Genomic DNA, 22,058 nt, shown 5'->3' on the forward strand with positions numbered 1-22,058 from the left:
ATAGAAAGTGTAGGAGGCTACACGGATGTACCTGTGAGTGACTGGAAGCCAGAGGGCAGAGGGAGAGATCCAGGGGGTGGGGGTTTCAGCTCAGTTTCACATCTCTACCCTAAGGCATTAGATGCTGCTAGTTCTTCAAAAGCCAAAGATTTGTTTTCCAGAAGAAATTCTGATTTGATTAAGATATTGCTTCCAGACCTAATGTTCCCTTAGCAAATCATGCCTACATCCATGATTGGAAATAAACTGCATGTTATCTAAGCATAAAAAAGCCACATGATTTGGAACTATTCTACAGAAGTAACATTTAGTGTAATTACAGTACATTTAGATTAATTATAGCGCTGGTTCTGGGCGCCACCATACTTAAGGTCATATCAGCATTTTCGTTATTAACCCTGTGTGGAAGAAGTTTCTCCTCTGGCTGCGTAGTGTTTCCTCTTAAAAATATTTGCGTTCTATAGCTGTCTAGATCAAAATTGAATGGCCTTTCCACTTTTAGGGTAACTTTAAAAAGATATGATTTCAGAGGGATTATTATTGCTAAGATTGCTGTTTTTGTATAAACGCTCAAAATAGGCAGAGAATCATTTTCAAGAAGTGGAAATGGTCACAGCGTTTCATTAGGAAATAGACTTGCTATAAATGGCTGTAGGCTTCCTACCGTTGACCAGAAAGTGGCTGCAATTTAACAACCATGTCCAAAACAGCAGTACCCATCCACCCTGTCTTTGTGAGTGGCTTTTGGAATCTTTGCGTCATTCTTTCTGAATATCATTCTAGGCCTCAGGTTTTTATCTCTTGAGAGCAATGGTGTTTGTTTGTTTGTTTGTTTTCTTTTTCCTGAAACAACCAAAAGTCATTTGGAACCAGATTTGGTGAGTAGGGAGGCTGATAAGGTCGAATACACATTTTACTGAAGGATGAAATAGCTGTGCCTGGAAAATAATGAGCCTCATTTTCATGCCTGGTTCATAACTATAGCTGAAGGTAATTCCCTCAGAGGAATTCCAAACTCGGTTGAGCAATGTCTGTCTCCTTGAAAACAGGGTACAGTTTCCTCATGGGCTGCTTCGAAGGTGCCGGCATTCATTTGAATGTCAAATGTCTGCTAGTTTGTTATCTGAAGAGTCTCATTATTTTATGGTTCTACTCCATTTAAATAAAATGAGGTTTCTTAAAAATGCTAAGCTATTGACCGTAATGACACTAAAACTCATTCTGACCTGTTGTATATGTTAAGAACAGTCCCTAAAATGTATCTTAATATAAATGAATGTAAATATTCTCAAAAATATCTGTTGATAGTAATAGCTAGCATTTTGTTGAATATTTACTGTGCGTCAGGCAGTGTGTTTGCTATGCTTTCACTCATTCACCCATGAATTTTTGAGAACCTTAGGCACCCATCTTTTCAAAAGGTGCCGAGATTAAGTAACTTGCCCAAGGTTCAGAGCTCGTAAAGGGATGAGGTGAGATTTGAACTCAGGCTGACCTGATATTTCACCCCATCCGATGCTTCACTGCCTTTGATAAACACATGGGTCGTGGGTAGAGTTGTAGATTACTGGTCCCCAGCATTCTAGTTGTTCTCTTGGAGGATGAAGGGAAAAATCAGGGCTGTTCAAGCCAGTTTTACAGAGCAAGTTGTAGTAAATGAACAAAGAATCCGTGCAAGAGCAGTGATTTTGTCAAGCTCTCACCTGGTTTGAGTTTTCCTTTCCCTTTCTATTTGCCCTGCTAGCTTCTATTTCACCTTTTCCTGGTAGAGTTGTGCAGGTGGGTAGTTCTTATCAGGAACAAATGATGCCATAAATCAGGACTGGAATCAATGAGGTTACGAGCCCTAAGAGTGAGAGGCAGTTTTGTGGGCCTCAGTGTTTTCCCTGCTCACCGTGCTGTATCTTTGAAGCCAGAAGCCATAGAGGCTCATTCAGAGACCTATATATATATATAGCGGCTCTGTCACCAAGCTGGGTTCCCAATGCCCACCTTTCCCTTTTAAACAAGAGGAATATTTAGAAGAAATAATAGAGGGCACGTATGCTCTCATGTCTGTCTCCAGACGTGTAAGAAAAGAAACGGAAAAGGATGTGCTAAACAAAACCACCTCTTGGTAATAACACTGTAATGTAAAAATTATAGCCTGGGATTCTTGGAAATGGCTCCGTCCCCCCGCCTGCCTTCTCGGAGAGACTGGCACCAGCTCTTTAGCTTTACTCAGCTGAGGGGAACTTATTTACCGGTGCCAAATGCATTACTTTAGTAAAAGGGAGGCAAATAGCAATGGGTGGCATTCGGCGCTCTGATGAGTGGGGACGGCCATTTTTTCTGAAGTACTGACTTCAGTTAGAGGAGAGCCATTGACAGACACCAGAAACCCGGGGAGCTGGTAGGCCAGGGAGCTGCCTGTCGAATTCTGTGTGCTCAGTTCTTGCTGCCTTCCGTGTGCTAGATAATAGAGGGAAAATGGGAGTGACCGGTGAGGTTTCCGCTTGAAGAAAACAGGTATGACTCTGAATGTTTGAGGTAATGCCGGGGAAGTTAGTCTGGCAGTTCGAGTTGGTCTGTTCTAGTCGACTGGGTGGAAAAATGGACTGATCGTCTACCCCCTCGTCACATAGATTGCCTGGCTTAGGGAAGGGCTACGACTAGGGTGAGGCAGGTCAGACACCCCAGCCCATCATTTCAGGTGGCACCGAAAATTCAGTCATCAAGACAAATAATATTTTAATGGGGTCTTTGTAAAAAATCAAAATTAAAAAAAATCCACAATGAAAAAAAATCTAATTTTTAAATGCAGACAGGATCAGTAATGGTACTGTTCTCAGGGACACTGGAGCCTGAGGCAAAAGGAAAAAATGTTCCATTAATTTTGATTTAAAAAAAATTGCCTTAAAATTCCAATTCACTTGATGACTGGGTTTTTTGGGCACCTTCTGCTCACCCTGAAAGCCCAACTCTAATACTCTCTCTCTCTCCCCCTCTCTCTCTCTCTCTCTCTCTCTCTCTCTCTCTCTCTCTCTCTCTCCCTCTCCCTCTCCCTCTCCCTCTCCCTCTCCCACTCTCGCTCGCTCTCTCGCGCGCGCTCTCTCTCTCTCCCTCTCTCTCTCTCTCTCCCTCTCCCTCTCTCTCTCTCTCTCTCTCCCTCTCCCTCTCTCTCTCCCTCCCTCCCTCTCTCCCTCTCTCTCTCTCTCTCTCCCCCTCTCTCTCTCTCTCTCTCTCTCCCTCCCTCCCTCCCTCCCTCCCCCTCCCTCTCCCTCCCTCCCCCTCCCCCTCCCTCCCTCCCTCTCCCCCTCCCCTCTCCCCCCACAGGCTTCTTAGGCGGAATGTATTTTACCTCTGGGCTTCCCCGGTGCTTTCTGCAGCTCTGCTGACAGCGCTTGCCATGCTTGTCTGTCATTGTTTGTTTGCAGTGTCTGCCTCTTCCGGAGCGCTATGGCTTCCTTGAGGAGCAAGCCCACATCTTAGGCTCTTTGTATCCACTGTGCCAGCCAGACATTCAGTAGGTACTCAGAAATATTTGCTGGTTGTTAAAAACAACAACCAAGTGCATAAAGGAGTTCAATGAATAAGTGAAATTAACCTCTGAGTCTTTTAGAACTTGACCTGCGGGTTGACGTTTTCCAGTTGTTCCTAACCACACCGCTGGGTCCGTAGGGACCCTGGTTGGGAAACACAAGTGCCACAGAGGGAACTGCTTCTAGAGACTCTCCCTCCTGAGGGCACGCAGGGAGTCAGGTTCGCCAAGTGGGTGATGACGTGTCCTCGGTGACCCCGTCCCCGCACCCATTCTGCTTCACGGCCTGTGCAGAACCCCAGAAGGATTCAGTCCCAGCTCAGCAAAGCCTCGGGGCAGAGGATGGTTTGCCGAAGGTCAGCATTCAGTGGGCACTTCCAGAAGCCCTCCTGGCTTTCTCCTGGGGCCCGGGCCCTGCCTCGCCTCTGCCTCGGGACGCTGGGGTGGGGAGCACTTCCCCACCGTGCCAGGCACTGCTAGTGCCCCAGCTTGCCCCGCTGAACCAGAACCTCCAGGGGGTGATGCCCTGATCCTCAAGGGCCACGGAATACTCCAGAACACGTGGGAATCTTGCCTGGGGGTTCTGTGTGGCCAAGCTTTGGGGGGCTGCTTTACTTTCTTAGAGAGCCACGTTCTTTAACATATTTTTATGACAGTGGCTCAATGGCGAGTTGCCCTTAACTGAGCTGGTTCACCCTAGGGCACCCACTAAAAGAAAAAAAAAAGGTGGAGCAAACTATACAATACGCATGATCACTTCAAATCAGAGACGCAAAAGTCAGTATTGAAATGGCCCCTTGCACGTGGAGCTCATGCGATTAAAATTCAGGGTCCATGAGTTTTAATCCTAGTTGTAGACACTGGGAAATTATTGAACTTACTTATGGGAAAAGGTTAATGAAAGTGGCGAGTTCCCCAGCCTCCAGTATTGTTAATTTTTTAGCAATTTAAGACAACACGGACGTGCCAGCTCGTGCCAGCGTGGCTCTGTCTGCATGCTGTCTACATGATGTTGAATCTGTCTACCTGACTGATTGCTTTTTTAACCGCATCTAATCAATTGGCAGGTCGCTTTGGCATCATGTAGACACAGCCAGTGCTGTCCTGGGGGCTGTGTATTGATTTAGTGTTCAGAAGTCTCGGCTGAATGGTGAGTAAAAGACGTGCAACACTAGCATACAAACCCATGGACACAGCGGAGAGTCAGCTGCTTAGAGCCTTGCGAAGTCCCTCAGGAAGGCAGCACCTTCGGGGTATCTCCCCTGGGCTCTTTGACTCATGCAAGCAACTCTCAGAAGGAGCCCAAGCCTCACTCATCCTCACAGGTAACAGGCCACCCATGGGCTGGAGTCCTGTCCTCTCACTTGAGTCAAAAGAACAATCTGTCTCCCATGCTCCCTTCCCTGTCCCAAGCCCTATATAGGCAACCAAAGCTACAGACAGGCCAACTCAATCGTTCAAGAAAAACGAACCTGAAAACAACTGCACTCAGGTCGAAGGTGATTTCATTGCTATTCCCAAGAATAGTAGATACCACACTTCCTCCCTCCCTTTCCTCTCCCATCCCCTTCCATCCCTCTCTCCTTTCCCTTCCTTCCCCACTTCTTGCAAGGGATCCAGTAAACGCTAGGCCCTGAGCTAGGTGCTGAGGGGCCAGGAGGGAGCTCGGTGCCAGTTTTCACAGAGCTTGCATTCTAATTGGAGTGGGCAGACGTGAAAAAATCAGCAGTCTCATTTTTGACTGCAGTAAGTGATTTGAAGGAAGTCAAATCGGATGACGCGATGCAGTTACAGAAGTGGAAGAGGCCGAGTTTAGCCTGGGTGGTCTGAGAAGGCGCTGGTTGAGCTGAGACCGGAATAACGAGAAGAAGCTGGTGAAGCGAGTATCTTGGGGAAGCTATTCAAGGAGATAGCGGCGGAATACAAAAGGCCCTGAGGCAGGGGCATGCTTGGCTTGTTCAAGGAACAAAATGAGGCTTGTTAAGGAGGGTAACCTTACAGGGGCCGAGGTCATGGAGGTACGCAAGGACCAGATCAGTGGGTACTTCAGAGGCTGAGAGGAGCAAGTTGGATTTTATTCCACTTGCAGTGGGAAGCCATTGGAGGAGTTGAAGTGGGGCAAGTCATGATCTGATTTACATGTTACAATGGCACCTTCGGAGAACAAACCGTAGGGAGGTGAAGAAGGAGGCGAGGGAGGCCAGCTCTTGGGGCCGTTGCAGTGGGGCAGGCGAGTGATGACGTGCATGGATGGAGAGAAGTGAGTGGATGCACGAGGTATGTCGGAGGTGGAGTCAAAAATAGTTGCTGATGGAGCCAGCGTGTGTATGTGGCGGGGAGAGGGTGAGTGAAAGGGAGGAGCTGAGCGTGTCCTCTCAATTTTTGTCTTGAGTGGCCAGGCAGATCGTGGCGCTTTATGTCTATGTAACTAGAGTCTCTTGAAATGGTTTTTCTAAAACAGAGGACTAGTCTTTGCCAAAGAATGATTGAAGTTTTATCTTTGGTGAGACAAGAGCAAAATAAAACTGCAGCATGCCACTGGGAACCTTTTACTGCCCATTCCATATACTCATTTGTAAGCTTGCAAACGTCTCGGGACTGAATTTCAACCTGGGCTGTCTCCCCAGCGGGACTGTGAACTCCTTGAAGGTAGACAGGGCACTCTATCTTATTCCTTCTGGTGCATCTAGTGTCAAAGTCAGTGTCTGGCACATGACAGGTGTTTGGTAAATACTTGGAGAAAGGAAGGAAGGAAAGACAACGGACCCTCTTTAGAACTCGTCTACCCTTTATTTTCAAAGGTTAACCTGAGAATGAAGGGGGTACAAAAAAGGAAATAACGTAAGGGAATCTCTGCAGCGTGAGAAGGAAACCTCAATACACCCAGAAAGGAAAAATACGATAGAACAACAAATATGCTGTAAATAACATCTCCCTCACTGTGGAAAGATTTAGTAAATCTACAGCGGCGCTTTCCCGTCTGGCAATGTCACAGTGTTTAGGACTAAATTTCAACTCTATGTGATCATTTGAATTCAATCCCAGATACGTTTTAAATATATCTTTTGTTCATGTCTAAGACACTTTGGACGACAGATATACTATCATTAGACTGTATTCAGTAACTAATAAAGAAATTATTAAGAAAGTGAAGTCCAAAATGCCTGGGTAACTATAGAGGAGCTGCCTCATTCATCTGATACAAGAGAGGCAATGAACTGTCTGGCAGAAAGGTATTTTCCTCCAAAGCCTTTGGTAGTTCCTTCCTGATTAGAGAAAAAAGCATCAGGATTACTCAGTGTACTACTTTGGAGGCATCTTGATGTGGCCTTATCTGCCTTTTCTCAGCACACCTTCTGCTCTGCCTTTTTTTTTTTTTTTTTAAATTTATTTATTTTTTTGTGGTTCGCGGGCCTCTAACTGTTGTGGCCTCTCCCATTGCGGAGCACAGGCTCCGGACGCGCAGGCTCAGCGGCCATGGCTCACGGGCCCAGCTGCTCCGCGGCATGTGGGATCTTCCCGGACCGGGGCACGAACCCATGTCCGCTGCATCGGCAGGCGGACTCTCAACCACTGCGCCACCAGGGAAGCCCTGCTCTGCCATTTTACACCATTTAACATTTGTAATTACTTATTCTTCATTCTTTCCTTCCTCACCTATGCCTTTACTCTTGCTCTTCCAGTGGTCAGGAAGAGATGTCCTTCACCTTCTCCATCACCAGTACCCTATCCTTCAAGTTCAGCTCAAGTGCAACCTTCTCTAAGCAGCCTTCTTGGATTTCTCCAGGGTGACTTTATACGTTCCTCTATGTTTCCTCTGGTTTATGTTATGTTCAGAATTATGTCAATGACTGGCCAGTTGTTCTCAACCCAGGAAACTGTCAATGCTTGACTTTGTGACTACAGCCTAAGATTTTGCCACAGTATATAGTTGAATATTTCTCTGCTTGAAGGAACATTATGTAGTTCATCATATATATGATAAAAACACATGCTGTATCCCCTGTATTTTATTTTCTTGGTTGTAGGAAACTGACTGTTTCAAACACTTTACTCAATATTCCCCTAAAGGCATCAGCAGCAAAAACTTATGAACATATTTTTATTAGAGATGATTTGGGTTTTATTCTTAGGAAGTGGAGCTAGAAAAATTTTAAGGTCATTAGCCATAATAATTGAAAATACATAGTTGTTTGAATATGTTAGCTTTAGCTTTTAGGTTCTCTGCTATCTTTAGCTTCTTCCATTTTATTTTAATAATGATAAAAATAAATCTCACATTTGTTAACTTTTTCCATTCTATGGTGTTTAACAAACCTTAGCGGTGCAAGTATAATGAAGTGATCCATGTGCTTGCAACTAGGTTTATGACCCTGAGAGCATTTGATTACAGTTCTTTCTATTTTATTGATGTTGCTCAGAGTCAACAGAAGAATTGGGTTCAAACTTATTGGAAAAGTACAATTAGAAACCCTTGTCAACCCAGTTAACATGTCTTTGAAAACAGCATGTTAACACAGAACCTCCAGATTTTTTAACTCTAAAATGTACTTTTATTTCTATTCTCCCTTCTTCCAATAACCATTTGTTGCATAACAACTATGTTTTGGGTTCAGAGCTCAACCCTGGGGATAAAAAGAGCAGCAAGTCTGTCAGAAGTGTATATATATATATATAGATGTGTTTATACATCAGTAAGGTAGGTTGTATGTATGTAGTGTCAACCGTAAAAATAAAATAGCCAGTTATTTTACCGGCAAAATGAATTTATTCAGGAATCACAGAGGAATTGCAATTTGGGACAAGCAAACTATGGCAAGCTATAAGCAAGTCCAGAGAACTAAGGAAAGGAGCCTTCTTTATAGAGGAAAGGAGGCAGTTGGGAGGGGCTGTTTTGAACAAAATTCATTGGAGGAGAGTAGGAGTTCAGGGTGGTGGCAGCTTCTCATTGGCTGACTGTGGTGGTTTCTCATTGGCTGGGCTGTTGCTAGGCGAGCAGAAAATCTTTCTTCCTCCTGCTGGGGTGTGTAAAGTAAGCTTCTTCCAGTTGGGGAATGCAAGGTACACTTCTTGCTGGGGTCTGCAAGTGGCAGAGAGTGCTGGTGCATGAGAGCTCCCCCTTCGGGGCTTCCTGACTCCATTTTCTTTTTTTTTTCACTTTAATTAGTTATTATTATTACTATATACTAGGCTCCCTGCTACATGCTCTACTCCTATAACTGCATTTTTTTAAACTTTTTATTTGTTATTTTGGAGTATAGCCGATTAACAATGTTGTGATAGTTTCAGGTACACAGCAAAGGGACTCAGACATACATATGCATGTAACCATTCTCCCCCAAACTCCCCTCCCATCCAGGCTGCCACATAACATTGAGCAGAGTTCCCTGTGCTATACAGTAGGCCCTTGTTGGTTATCCATTTCAAATATAGCAGTGTGTACATGTCGATCCCAGAATGAGGTTTCCTTTATTTATTTTTACGTTTCCCCTTTTGATCAAGATCTTTCTTATAAAGCATTGCTGATCAGTCAGGTTTTGGTGGGTTTACCCCTTGGTTCCAGGAAGGACCTTTTCTGGTTGTCATGTCCCACGTCTGACAGAAAGTACACAGAATGGAAACCACTGAGGCTGCATTTGAGTAACAAGAAATGGTAGGAGGGAGAACTCTCAGGCACCTCTCACTTAAAGTCTATATCTTATCAAAGTCATAAGTGTTGGAGGTCATTTTGAAGCACTGAGCTAATATCACTCTATCTGGTGCATCACTTCTGCAGAGATTTGACGGGCAATAGGTATAAAGTTAAAAAATAATTATGCAAAACAGAATGAAAATTAACGTGACAAATCCAGGTTGTATGATTGTTCTACACCATTTACCTAGGCCTGAAGGTAGCCAACTGAACAAATCAAAGGACCGTGGAGAGTTACGTGACATTTGTTTGTAACCAGTATGCTTGTTCCCTGATCTTGTGTGGTTGAATATCTACCTTACCAGAAGCGTTTATCCATGAGCAACAGGTGGTATTTGCTATTACGCAGACACCTGCTGTTCAGCAAGTAGATAATCAAAGGGCTGTACCGTTGTCCAAAACTGCTTTAGCCAACGAGTCAAGTGATCATTTGGGGGCTGCTACTGCCTTGGCTGTGGAGTTGGCTAGCTAACCTAATGTTAGGGAGAGATTTCTGATCCGACGTTCACTGGCATTTACTTGGACCCATGGGAGAAGGGCTTTCCCTGTGGGGCAGATCTGGAGTCATGTGCGCCTCCTAGAAGTTCCCATTTAAAGTGGCCATTGGAGCTTTAATGCGGAGGACCAATGAGAGGCTTCTGATTTGTCATGAATGGTGACTGGGACAGTTAAATATCCCAATAAGCATTGATCTCCAGTTCACCAGCTATCTAAACATTCATATGCCCGTGAGAAATGCCAAGCACCACAGGCAAGAATAAAGCCAGGTGTAGCGCAGAGGATTCCAGCTAACATATGGTTATTGGCAGCTTTGTTGGCTGGAATTTCCTGATTGACATTTCCAAGCCCGGGGTCAGAGGAATTGGGATGACATTCCGTAAGGTACCATCCCAGCCTAGAGAAGTCTTTTCTAAAAACCTTGAAAAGAGGAGTTAGCTTGTTTGCATTTCCCTCCGGCGCAGGGTAATGGATCGTATTTAAATAAGAAAAAGAGTGCCAAGGTTGAGGTGCTCAGCTGAACTGGTATGGTTATGGTTGGAGAACGTTCGAAACAAGGTATGGGAACACCTGGCTGTAATAGCCTAACCAGATAGTTAACACCAGTAGGCTTATGCGTATGACTGACAGTGGCATTGGGGACTAAAGAGAAATTGGTTACAGGTAAAACCAAGGGATCTCCGACACCATGAACAGATCAGAGTTTCTGGTGACAGATCCAACCGTCGGAAAGGTGTCCTGCTTTCCCAGGAGATTGGGAAATGCACATAGGAGTATTGTCTTTCCAGTAAAGAGAAGGAGAATATAGGGTGAGAAGCAACAGTGAGAAAAGGCATACAGGCCTGGTCTGGTTCTGTTGGGAAAGCTGTCTCCTTCAGAGGCTGTGTCCACTTCAGTTCCTGAAAATCTTTACTTTCAGGTCACCAGTTTGCGTGCAGGTCCAGCCAGGGTTTGGTGTTTTCTTTAGATGTGACACATGAATCCAAGAGTCTATTCCTTGGAGTTTGGCAACACAAGGGTTGGTTAATGGTACCTGATAGGGGCCTTTCCAATGAGCTTGAAGGGACTCTTTCTGGAGGTGTCTTGTCCAATAGGTGAAATCTCTAGGTGGTAAGGAATGATGTTTAAAGTCTTCGTGTCCAGAGAAGATGGGAGACACTGAGAAAAGATTGCTGTACTAGAGCATGGTTATTTTCAACAGAAGCAATTAAGCCTTTATAATTTTGAAGGATGACCTCCTTTTATCAGTTGTGGATCAAAAGAGGCAGGTGCCAGGTGTATTGGGTATCCTGTGATTATCTCAGAGTGAGAGTTTATCACTTCTAAAAGGGTTTAGACATGAGATTTAGAAGGACTAATGGCAGTGCCTTTGGCCAGGATACTACAAATGGGAGGGTTTCCACAAATTTTGCAAATTGAGTCTTTTTTTTTTCATTAAACTTTTTAAATGGGTCTCAAATTCTGTGACCGATTTTTGGTCAAGTTGTTTCCATTAAAAATATTGATTTTAGGGCTTCCCTGGTGGTGCAGTGGTTGAGAGTCCGCCTGCCGATGGAGAGGACACGGGTTCGTGCCCTGGTCCGGGAGGATCCCACATGCCGCGGAGCGGCTGGGCCCGTGAGCCATGGCCACTGAGCCTGTGCGTCCGGAGCCTGTGCTCCGCCACGGGAGAGGCCACAGCAGTGAGAGGCCCGCGTACCGCAAAAAAAAAGTATTGATTTTAAAAACTAATAACTTAAAACTGCCACACACAAAACAAATGGTCCGCAAAACATTCTCCTTCCTTCTGAAGGTTTTACGATGCATTGTTATCGTTAACCAGTCTTTTACTATTAAACTTAAATGGCCAGTTGAGACCATTCTTCCACCACTGATTAAGACTGGGGTGGCAGGTATTGGGGATAATATTCATTTAGCCTTCTGAGCTTTCTGGGCGGACTTGGTGACCTTGCCAGCTCCAGCTGCCTTCTTGTCCACTGCTTTGATGACACCCACAGCAACCGTCCGTCTCATGTCACGAGCAGCAAAGCGGCCCAGAGAAGGACAGTCAGAGAGGCTCTCAACACACATGGGTTTGCCAGGAACCGTATCAATGATGGCAGCATCACCAGATTTCAAGAATTTGGGGCCATCTTCCAGCTTTTTCCCAGAACGACGATCAATCTTCTCCTTCAGCTCAGCGAACTTGCAAGCAGTGTGAGCTGTGTGACAACCCAGCACAGGTGCGTAGCCAGCACTGCTTTGGCCTGGATGGTTCAAGATAATCACCTGAGCTGTGAAGCCAGCTGCTTCCATCGGTGGGTCATTTTTGCTGTCACCAGCCACATTGCCACGACGAACATCTTTGACAGACACGTTCTTGACCTTGAAGCCCACATTGTCCCCAGGAAGGGCTTCACTCAAAGCCTCACGGTGCATTTCAGCAGACTTCAGTTGTCACGTTGACTGGAGCAAAGGTGACCACCATGCCAGGTTTGAGAACACCAGTCTCCACTCGACCCACAGGGACAGTGCCAATACCACCAATTTTGTAGATGTCCTGGAGGGGCAAACGCAAGGGCTTGTCAGTTGGGCGAATTGGTGGCAGGATGCAATCCAGAGCTTCAAACAGTGTGGTTGGTTCCAGTGGCATTGCCATCTTTTCGGGTGACTCTCCATCCGTTGAACCACGGCATGTTAGCACTTGACTCCAGCATGTTTTCACCATTCCAGCCAGAAACTGGCACAAGTGCTACTGTGTCGGGTTGTAGCCAATTTTCTTAATGTAGGTGCTGACTTCCTTAACCGTTTCCTCGTGTCTCTTCCGGCTGTAGGGTGGCCCAGTGGAATCCATTTTGTTAACTCCAACGATTAGTTGTTTCACACCCAGAGTGTAGGCCACAAGGGCATGCTCACGGGTCTGCCCATTCTTGGAAATACCTGCTTCAAATCCACCAACACCAGCAGCAACAATCAGGACAGCCCAGTCAGCCTGGGATGTGCCTGTAATCATGTTTTTGATGAAGTCTCTGTGTCCTGGGGCATCAGTGATGGTCACATAGTACTTGCTGGTCTCAGATTTCCAGAGGGAGATATCAATGGTGATACCATGCTCACGTTCAGCTTTCAGTTTGTCCAGGACCCAGGCATACTTGAAGGAGCCCTTGCCCATCTCGGCAGCCTCCTCCTTGAACTTTTCAGTGGTTCTCTTGTCGATCCCACCACATTTGTAGATCAGACGGCCGGTAGTGGTAGACTTCCCGGAATCTGCGTGTCCGATGACAGCGATGTTGATGTGGCTCTTCTCCTTTCCCATTTTTGCTTAGGTTTAGCGGTGGTTTTCACGACACCTGTGTCCTGGTGGCAAACCCGTTGCGAAAAAGCACAAATTGAGTCTTAATATTGCTGTTAGTGCATTGGACCAGCCCTGAGGATTGAGGGTGGGAAGCACAGTGAAAATGCGATAGGACTGGCCAAACGACACAGACCTGCTGTAGTATTTGACCAGTAAATTGGGTTCCCTGGTTGCTGTGGAGCTCAAGAGGGGTTCCTGAGGGTAAGGATAATCTTTCCTAAAATAATTTTAGCCACAGAAGAGGCAGCAGGTTGTCTACACAGAAAGGCTTAGACCCAGTGGGAAAACATACAGACCATGACTAAAACATATTTATATCCATGAGATGGGGGAAATTGAATAAAATCCATCTCCCAAACCTCCAGTGGTCCACTGGGCAATTTAAAGTGTTCCAGAGCACTGCAAACAGGTTTTCCTGAATTATATTTTGGGCAGGTGTGGCAAGCGGAGTAGGCGCTTTTTGTGGCCTTACTGATATCTCCTCACCAGTACTGATTCGTAAGCATTGTCATTTTATCTGCAGACCAATGGCTTAATGCATATACAGTAGTCAGTAATGGGAATTTTAGAGTCCCTGGCTAGGCTGGATTGTTATTTGGCCCAAACCAGAGTTCTCCCTTTTTATCAAATGAACAGTTACTAGATTTCCAATCTTGTGTTTCCTTTTCTGGAGCCAATTCTTGGGCTTCTCTAACCAATTTCTCTAGAGAAATTGATAAAAAGGGAGGGCTCTACTGCATGGGGTACAAAATTGGTGAGAGGGGATCCCATGACTACCTCTTTGGTGGCCTTAAGTAAAAGGAAAGTGGCTCTGAGGTAAGGAGGGGTATCCTCATACCGTAGTATCTATCTGCTGACTGTAGTACCTTATGGGGCGATGGTGATCCCCGTGTTTTTGGGTAACTACTCCGAGAGTACTTGTCTCCTTCTCCAATGTAAAGAGGAAAAGGGGAAGTTGATAATTAGGATGTCCAAGGGCAGGAGGATTTATCAAGCTCTCCTTTAAGGTATTAAAAGCTGGGTCATCCAGATATTCCCAAGTAGTAAGGGTCAGGTTTGCTGTTCTTTAGTAAGGCATATAGAGGCTGGGCCATGAGAGAAAAGTTCAGAATCCAGCTCTAACCATCACTAGCCAACCCAAGAAAACCTCATAACTGACTTTGGTTTTGGGCTTTGGGAAGTTCAGGATGCTATGAAGCTTATCTGGGTCTAGGTGCCCAGCCCTTTTTCCGTGATCAGGTGCCCAAAATAATGAACTTGGGTTTGAACAAACAGCCGTTTCTCCTTAGAAACTGTATGTCCCTTTGAGGCTAAAAGCTTCTATAGGTGGGTGCTGTCTTCCTGAAAAAAGACCTGGGAAGGGGAGCAGAGAAGCAAGCCATCTACATATTGTAATAAAGTGGAGCCTCCAGAACATTTTATCTCATCTAAATCAGCTTTTAAGATTTGTGAGATGTAAGGACTTTTGGTAAAATCCTGGGTCATTACTGTCCAGGTGTATTGTTGTCCTTCCCAAATAAAGGCAAATAGGTATTGATTAGCATTATCTGTAGGGATGCTAAGGAAGGTGCTACGTAAATCACTCGCAGTGGGAAATTTGCTTTTGGTGGGCATGAAGCTAAAAGAGTATGGGAATTGGGAACAATAGGGTGACAAGGGATGACAGTATAGTTTATGGCTTGGTGGGCTTGGACAAATCTCCATCCTTGGTCATTGGGTTTCTTTTCAGGTAAAATAGGGATGTTGCAGGGACTAGTGCACCAGCTAATGAGACCCTGGGTCTTATAATCATCTATTATTGGCTTAGTGCCCTGGAGGGCCTCTTTATTTATGGGGTGTTGGTTAATTCCAGGGAGAGGCTTTGAGGGATCTATTTGCATCTTAATAGGAGGATTCTGCCGATATAAGTTGAGGATTTTGCCCATAAGGAGGGTGGCAGCTGATCTTATAGGGACAAATGATTAGTTTCCTTAGAATTAGCTCCAGTGCCATCAGAGATGGAGCAAATAAAAGATGTTGAAGGGTCATTTGATTCGCTCAGTAGGTGGCTACTTTGGTTGCTGCTATCAAATTCTAGAATTATTCTCCCTTTTTGGGAGAAAGAAATTCCAGCATGATATTTTTCTAAGAAATCTCAGCCCAGTAAATGAATAGGGATGGAGGAACTAAGGAGCAAAGGGTGGGTATCTCTTAGAGGGCCTAAATCAAAGGGGATAGGTTTAGAAACAGGAACCTGAAGAGCTTTATTTGGGATCCCCACCATTTGAACCCTCTTAGTATTCTGAGGTAGGGGCTGTTTAATAACGGTGGGGTTGAGCACTGAGAGTGAGGCTCTGGTGTCAATAAGGTCATAGAGAGATTCATTCCCAATCTGGAGAGTGGTTTTTTCAAGCCGATTAAGAGGGAGGATTTGGAAGAGCCCCTGTAGTTCCTCAGAGCCCCATCACTGGGGGTTAGGAGGGCATTGGAAAGGCTGGTTAGAGGGCTGAAGGTGTCTGGAGCGTTAAGTTTGTAACAGTCTTCTTTCCTATGTCCTGGCTTTTTCCAATAATGGCAGAGACCGGGAGGGTTTGTTTTTGTTTCTTTAGAGACCTCCATTTGTTGGAGTTTAAAATTGAGGATTTTAGTGGTCTTCCTTTTAGTTGAATCGTACAGGGTGCAGGTGAGCCGGTTTGCTAAGTTAACTAAATTTGGATGGATGTAGTTCCCCATTCCATCCTCTTTGAACTAGAAGAGAAAGATCCTGGTTCAGCCCGTTAATGAACATAGAGTTAAAGGCTGCCTGAATGGATTCAACATCCAGAGACCAGAATTGTCCTTAAAAATAGTTTGGAGTTGACTGTAATAATTGTGCAGAGGTTCATTTGTGTTTCTGAGTGCAAGTCTGAATCTTATTCCAATCACTAGGTTTTGGGAAATCACTAGAAGTTGCCAACTGGAGTTGCCTGGCGATTCCCTGAGTTTGATCATATAATAAAGCATAGGGTTGGTCTCCTGGTTGTACTTCTAGGGACTCTTCTGGATTTTCCCAGTTAGCAGTTTGTATCCAGTGTTTGGCTTGACCTTCACTGACAAGCATGTGAGCTAGCTGATATAAGTCAGAGAAACCAGGCTGATAAGCTTGAATGTCCATATTAAATTCCTCAGCAAATTTGTGGGATCCTCAGTTACTTTGGGAAAATCTGACTATAGCTTGTAGTTCAGCTTTAGTCCAGGGAACATAAGAAATTAGGGGTTTAGCATTTGGATCCTCAGAGGGCCTGATTTAAAGAGGCAGGTTTTAATAGGTTCAGGGGAGGAGAAAGTGGGGAGAAGTTCAGAGAAAAAGGGAAGTTCAGCAAAAGGATTAAAAGGAGGAGATGGGGACAGTGCAGAAGGGAAAGAGGAAGCTGACACCAGGTGGGACCTTGGCACAAGATGGCTGCAGTGTACCTGGAGACATAGAGGATGGGAGAGGGAAAAAAGAGACCTCAGAAGCTTTTTGGTTTTTTCCAATTGTTTATTTGCCTCAGTTAATTTAGAAATGGTATTTTGTAAAGAGGCGATTTTAGAGTCTTGAATGAATTTGGAAGCCTCCAGGAGCCAATTAAAATAGGCATCCCATTCAGTCTGTTTAATTTTAGAGCCATGATCTTCTAATTTAGTTCTGAGAAAAACAAATTTAGGGAGGTCAAAAGTTCCCCATAAATGCCACTGGAGTTCTAAATTGTTTTTGGTCAAATTGATCCATTTAGTTAAAATGTACATAAGGAGGGACCATAGTTTTTAAACATAAAACCAGCTGGGGTCCCGAAAGTGGGACACTCCCGAGATAATTTAGCCGAGTTGGATCCAACTGCTCAAAACTCAGAAGTTTAGAAAACAGAAGAATACTCACCAGAAAGGGCAATGCCTTCATAAAAACAAAAACAGTTCCCAAATAAAGTCAGAGAGCTTGACCAAAGGAAGGGAGTTTGGATCCAAGGGAAGGCTTACTGAACTCAGAAGAAAAAGATAACTCACAGAAGGAGAGAGTGCAAGCGGCTCAAGTGCGTACCTCACACAGTTCTGGGAGTCATTAGTTTGTTGTTGGGGAGCGGTGTTGGCACCTTCGGATCCCACTTCTGACACCATGAAATGTCAACCTTAAAAATAAAATAGCAGGACTTCCCTGGTGGTACAGTGGTTAAGAATCTGCCTGTCAATGCAGGGGACACGGGTTCAAGCCCTGGTCTGGGAAGATCCCACATGCCGCGGAGCGACTAAGCCCATGCATCATAACTACTGAGTCTGCGCTCTAGAGCCCGTGAGCCACGACTGCTGAAGCCCGCGTGCCTAGAGCCCATGCTCTGCAACAAGACAAGCCACCGCAATGAGAAGCTCACGCACCGCAACGAAGAGTAGCCCCCCGCTCGCCGCAACTAGAGAATGCCCACGCACAGCAATGAAGACCCAACACAGCCAAATAAATAAAATAAATAAATTTATTTTAAAAAACAAATCCTATTAAAAAAGTAAAATAGCTAGTTATTTTACCAGCAAAATTAGTTTACTTGAGCATAGCAGAGGAATCACAATCGGGACAAGCAAACTGTGTCAAGCCATAGGCAAGCCTGGAGAACAAAGAGGACCGTCCTTTTATAGAGGCAAGGAGGAAGTTGGGAGGGGCTGTTTTAAATGAAAGTTCTTTGGAGTAGAGCCGGAGTTCAGGGTGGTGGTGGCTTCTCACTGGCTGAGTGTGGGGGTTTCTCATTGGCTGGGCTGTTGCTAGGCAAAGAAAAAGTCTTTCTTCCTCCTGCACGGGTGTGTAAAGTAAGCTTCTTCCTCTTGGGGAATGCAGGCTACACTTTTTCCTACTGAGGTGTGCCAGTGGCAGAGTGGTAGTGCGTGAGAGCTCCCCCTTCAGAGCTCTCTGACTCCATTTTAAATGCGGTTTCCTTTATTTCTTTTCACAGTAGCAATAAGGTAGGAAGGTATACACACATACATATTTATAAAGTATGTATAAAAGTACATGTCAGTTAAAAGTGCATTTTCAGGTGTGTTGCAACAACCTCGTGAGTTACTACCATCCCCATTTCACAGAGAAAGAAACCAAGACTTAAAAATGTTATACGATTTGCCCAAGTTTATACACTAATAGGTGGTCCAGTTAGGGTTCAGACCCAATGTGTGTGACTTTAAAGCTCATGTTCTTTATCAATGTACATGTGTCAGTGTCTCTTTTTTAACCAGAGACCAACTTTGTCCCAGAAGTTCAGATACAGAATAAAAGAAAAAAGAATGAAGAGTGTGAAAATGGTAATGGTTGTGTGAATGGCAAAACTGGATCATCGTGAATACCAGGGATTTATTTTATTGTACATGTGCTTTAGGAGTAGAGAGTTAGTCCTCAGACTCTGGTGCTCAGCCTGTATTGGATTCAGAGCATGAAATACAGCATTTCAGTGCAGTTGCATCCCCCGCTCCCCACCTCCCCAGCTGAAGACCACCTTATGGGTGAATTACTTCATGGTGTGGTCCTTTAGATATCTTGGTAGCTAAGAAGGAACTCCCAGAGTTATAATATGTTCAAACACCAGATGAGCCACCCAGGATGTCTGTGAGGCTTCATTCTTAAGAATCTCCAGATTGAGAAAACCATCTATTTGTTCTGAAGAGCTGAGCCATTTACCTCTTAAGATTTCCGACAGTCCTGTGATTTTGCAAAACATGCACAGGTTTCAAGTTGATTTCACCTGAAGCCATTCACCTCTCAAGATCGCTGACAGTTCCACGGTTTTGCAAAACACGCACAAATTTTGAGTAAATTTCACCTGAAATGGAACCCTACTTTGTAGTTGTTTTATAAGCAAGGTGCTAGCAGAACACCCAGGTGTCTCTGGGACCCCTTAGACTACATTAGAATCCTTCTTAGGCACTTGGTATTTCTGCTTCATAGGACTTCTTACAATCGTGGTTCATTGTGTGATTGTTTGTTTAATGCCTGTCTCCCATGCTAGACTATGAACTCTGGGTGGACAGGGGCGGTGTCTGTTGCTCAGTGCTGCACCTTACCTGCAGTGCTTGAAAGCCCATGACTAGCAAATAGTTGGCGCTCAATATTTATTGAGGCAGGAATAAATGAATGGACTCTGACAGAAGACTAGGCACACGCAACCATGTAGCGGATTTAGTCTTGATTTATGCCACAGAGATTCCCATTCTTAGTTTTTAAGCACAGCCCTAGTTCAATACCTCTTTCATGACCTAACAGCTCTGGGGCTTTTATGTGACGGAGGGCAAATCTGTTTGCTTGGTGATTACAAGAGGACAGATACAATATTTACTAGCCTTAGCAACTCCTGAGCAAATGTGGTCCCTGGAGAAGGGCACATGATAATGAAGCAGGGAAACCCAGCCGTTATCTCGAAGCAAAGCCACACAGGCGTCAAGGCCGTGACTCACGTTCCTGTGGTCAGGAGCCCTGGAGTTTTCAAGGATAATTTATGGTGACACGGATGAGACAGAGTTCATTTAAATACTGTAACCGCTGAAGTATTCTGAATTGGAAAAGTCAGCGCATGGTGGAGTAAATACCTTGTTGACCCCTTTTCACTCTCCGATTCACCATTGTTTCAAGTAGTTACTCTAAAATACTTGAGTCCTAATGTGACCCAGGAGAGAAGAACTGACCACGGCTGCTTAATGCGCGTTCAGATTTGGTTTCTGAACACGGAGCACACGCTCATCCTCACTCAGCCCATTGTTCTTTGATCGGTTAAATGATGCTATAAATGGAGGACTGTGATAGCAAAAAATAAATGTTTTATACAGTGCTAGAAAAAGCTTTAGGGGAAAATTTTAGCAAAAGAACAGATTCTTTCTTGTTTCTATAGAAACCAGTAGCTATGAGGAGTGAGGTGTTCTTTCATGTGTACATGGTAGTAAGGCCAGCTCAGCAGTCCCCAGCACACACTGGAGGGCTAGTTAAAGACCCACTATCAGCGGGGGAGCCTCTGTCTGTGTCCCTTTGATCTCACTGGCAGTGGGGGGCATCTTGCTGGAAATCCCGGCTTCCCCATGGGCTGAGTAGGGCTGCGGTCCACAGTCGCTGAGCATCATAGAGCCAGAAAGGCTCTGAACAGGAATCTCTTGTTGAAAGAGGAAGAAAAAGGTAAACATAAGGAAAGCTCTCATGTCAGCTGTCAACACGCCTTTCAGTGTGCTCCTTGCCATCGAGCAGTAAATGTCCTGGTCGTGTCCTGACCAGATTACTGGTAAACTGGCCAAAGCAGGCATTTGAGCTGTGGGTGGTAGGATAATTTGTTGCCCTTGCAATTTGTCTACTTCTATAAAATCTTTTTTTTTCAAATGAAATTAGGATGAAATGCCTCCTTTTTGGTTTCATTTGTAAAGCTGTTACCTTCTTGACAAGTGAATGTTGAGGAAGACTTAAATCAAATTCCAAGGCAAATACTTTTCTAAAGCCTAATCAATACTACAGCTTTAAAATGATTTCTCCAGTCTTTTAAATGAAGTTTAGGTCAAATGTAATGACAGGATGAAGCAGGCGCATTTTGCTTCAATCTGACATGTCCCAGAAGCTAAGAGGAATATCTAGTAACTGACAAAAGGGTTTTCCTTTTGTTTGACATTTACTTTGTATGTAAACAATCCAGTATATTGGCATGTCAATGTATTAGTTGGTGGTGGTCCAAAACATGATGTGAATTCAGATAGTATTTCTTTCTGCACACAAATACACACTCTTGATCAACAAGAGAACATTTATTGCAGTCTTGCCTTGCAGTTGGCAGAACAGAATGAATCATTTTGAAATATAAACTTCCTCAGATCTAAAATATATCACTGGAAAACACAAGACGTAGCGGGGAGTGGATTACGAAATAAAAAGAACGTATTTAGGAGTGTATAGGTCATAAACATAATAGATGGTCACTAATAAAATACTGGGACAAATGTACAAGACTACGTTCGGTGAGCAGGTGTTGAAAGCTGGATAACTTCCTTGAAGCTGTACTTTGGAAGCAGCATTTGGCAATGTGGAAGGGTATGAAGTGGCCTCTTACGGGCTGTGTGACCTCAGGTAAGTCACTTCCCCTCTCTGAACTTCAGTTTCCTCACCTACGAAATGGTAATAATACAAATGATGGTGATGGTGATGATGACGAGGGGGAGGAGAAGGGTGTCTCCCTCGTAGGGTTCTGTAAGGTTTAAGAGAATTCTAGAAAACTCTGCACAGAGGAGGTACACAATATGTGTCATGTTCCTTTCCCCCTTCCCCAAAAGTAACCAGATTAGTACTGAGCATTTCTTTCTTACCAAGCTTTCAGCCATCATCTTTCTGCTGTTAAATGAGAACTCAGGTTTTGCTAAAATGTACTTTGGCAGAAAAGTAAACGAACTTTCCTAAATGGGAGATATACATGGAATGAGAAATACCCTGTATTTTCTAGACACATTTTACTTTAGCTTCTTTTCCCCTGGGAGTAAAGTGAGGGTGCAAAATGTCTTGAGTCCTTTTATGAATTTGAGATTTAAAATCCTTAGATTTGCTATGACAGACCCAAAGCTTTTCTGGAGACCTGTGTGTGTGTTTGACCTGTGTGGGGCTGCCACCAGTGTTCAGAAGCTCTTCTTATTCATGCATGGGTCTTCGTTGCCTAGCACACATAATAAGGGCTCAATAAACGTGTGTCTAATGAATAAATGACAATATCATGACATAAAGTTAAACATGTAATGCTTACCAAACAAGTCTCAATAAATTTGCTTCAGTGATTTTTTTTCTCCCACACCGTCGTGTGTAATATCAGCCCACAGGCAGTGTATGAAAAAGGGATAAGTGTAGGTAAAATGGAAAGAATCCTTGCCTCTGTTTAACTGGCCTCATTAATTTATACCAATACCGACTTGATTGATTGTATTTGACTTAAGTTTGATTGGATCAGGATGCAGACTGTTTACAATTTCTACCAACCTGAAGTGCCTAGCGTACATTTGTGGCGATTTATAATCTCCAGACACTCATT

General features: G+C 44.4%; 1 protein-coding gene and 1 pseudogene across 3 annotated transcripts in view; one reads left to right on the plus strand and one right to left on the minus strand.

Moving 5' to 3' along the window:
* Positions 1-22,058, plus strand: part of AFF2 (ALF transcription elongation factor 2) — a 499,541-nt gene that overhangs the window by 54,984 nt on the left and 422,499 nt on the right. The gene's annotated exons all lie outside the window — the stretch shown is intronic.
* Positions 11,476-13,005, minus strand: LOC101289546 (elongation factor 1-alpha 1-like; annotated as a pseudogene).

The sequence above is a fragment of the Orcinus orca genome, chromosome X, assembly GCF_937001465.1.
Source record: "Orcinus orca chromosome X, mOrcOrc1.1, whole genome shotgun sequence".
In the NCBI taxonomy this organism is placed as follows: Eukaryota; Metazoa; Chordata; class Mammalia; order Artiodactyla; family Delphinidae; genus Orcinus; species Orcinus orca.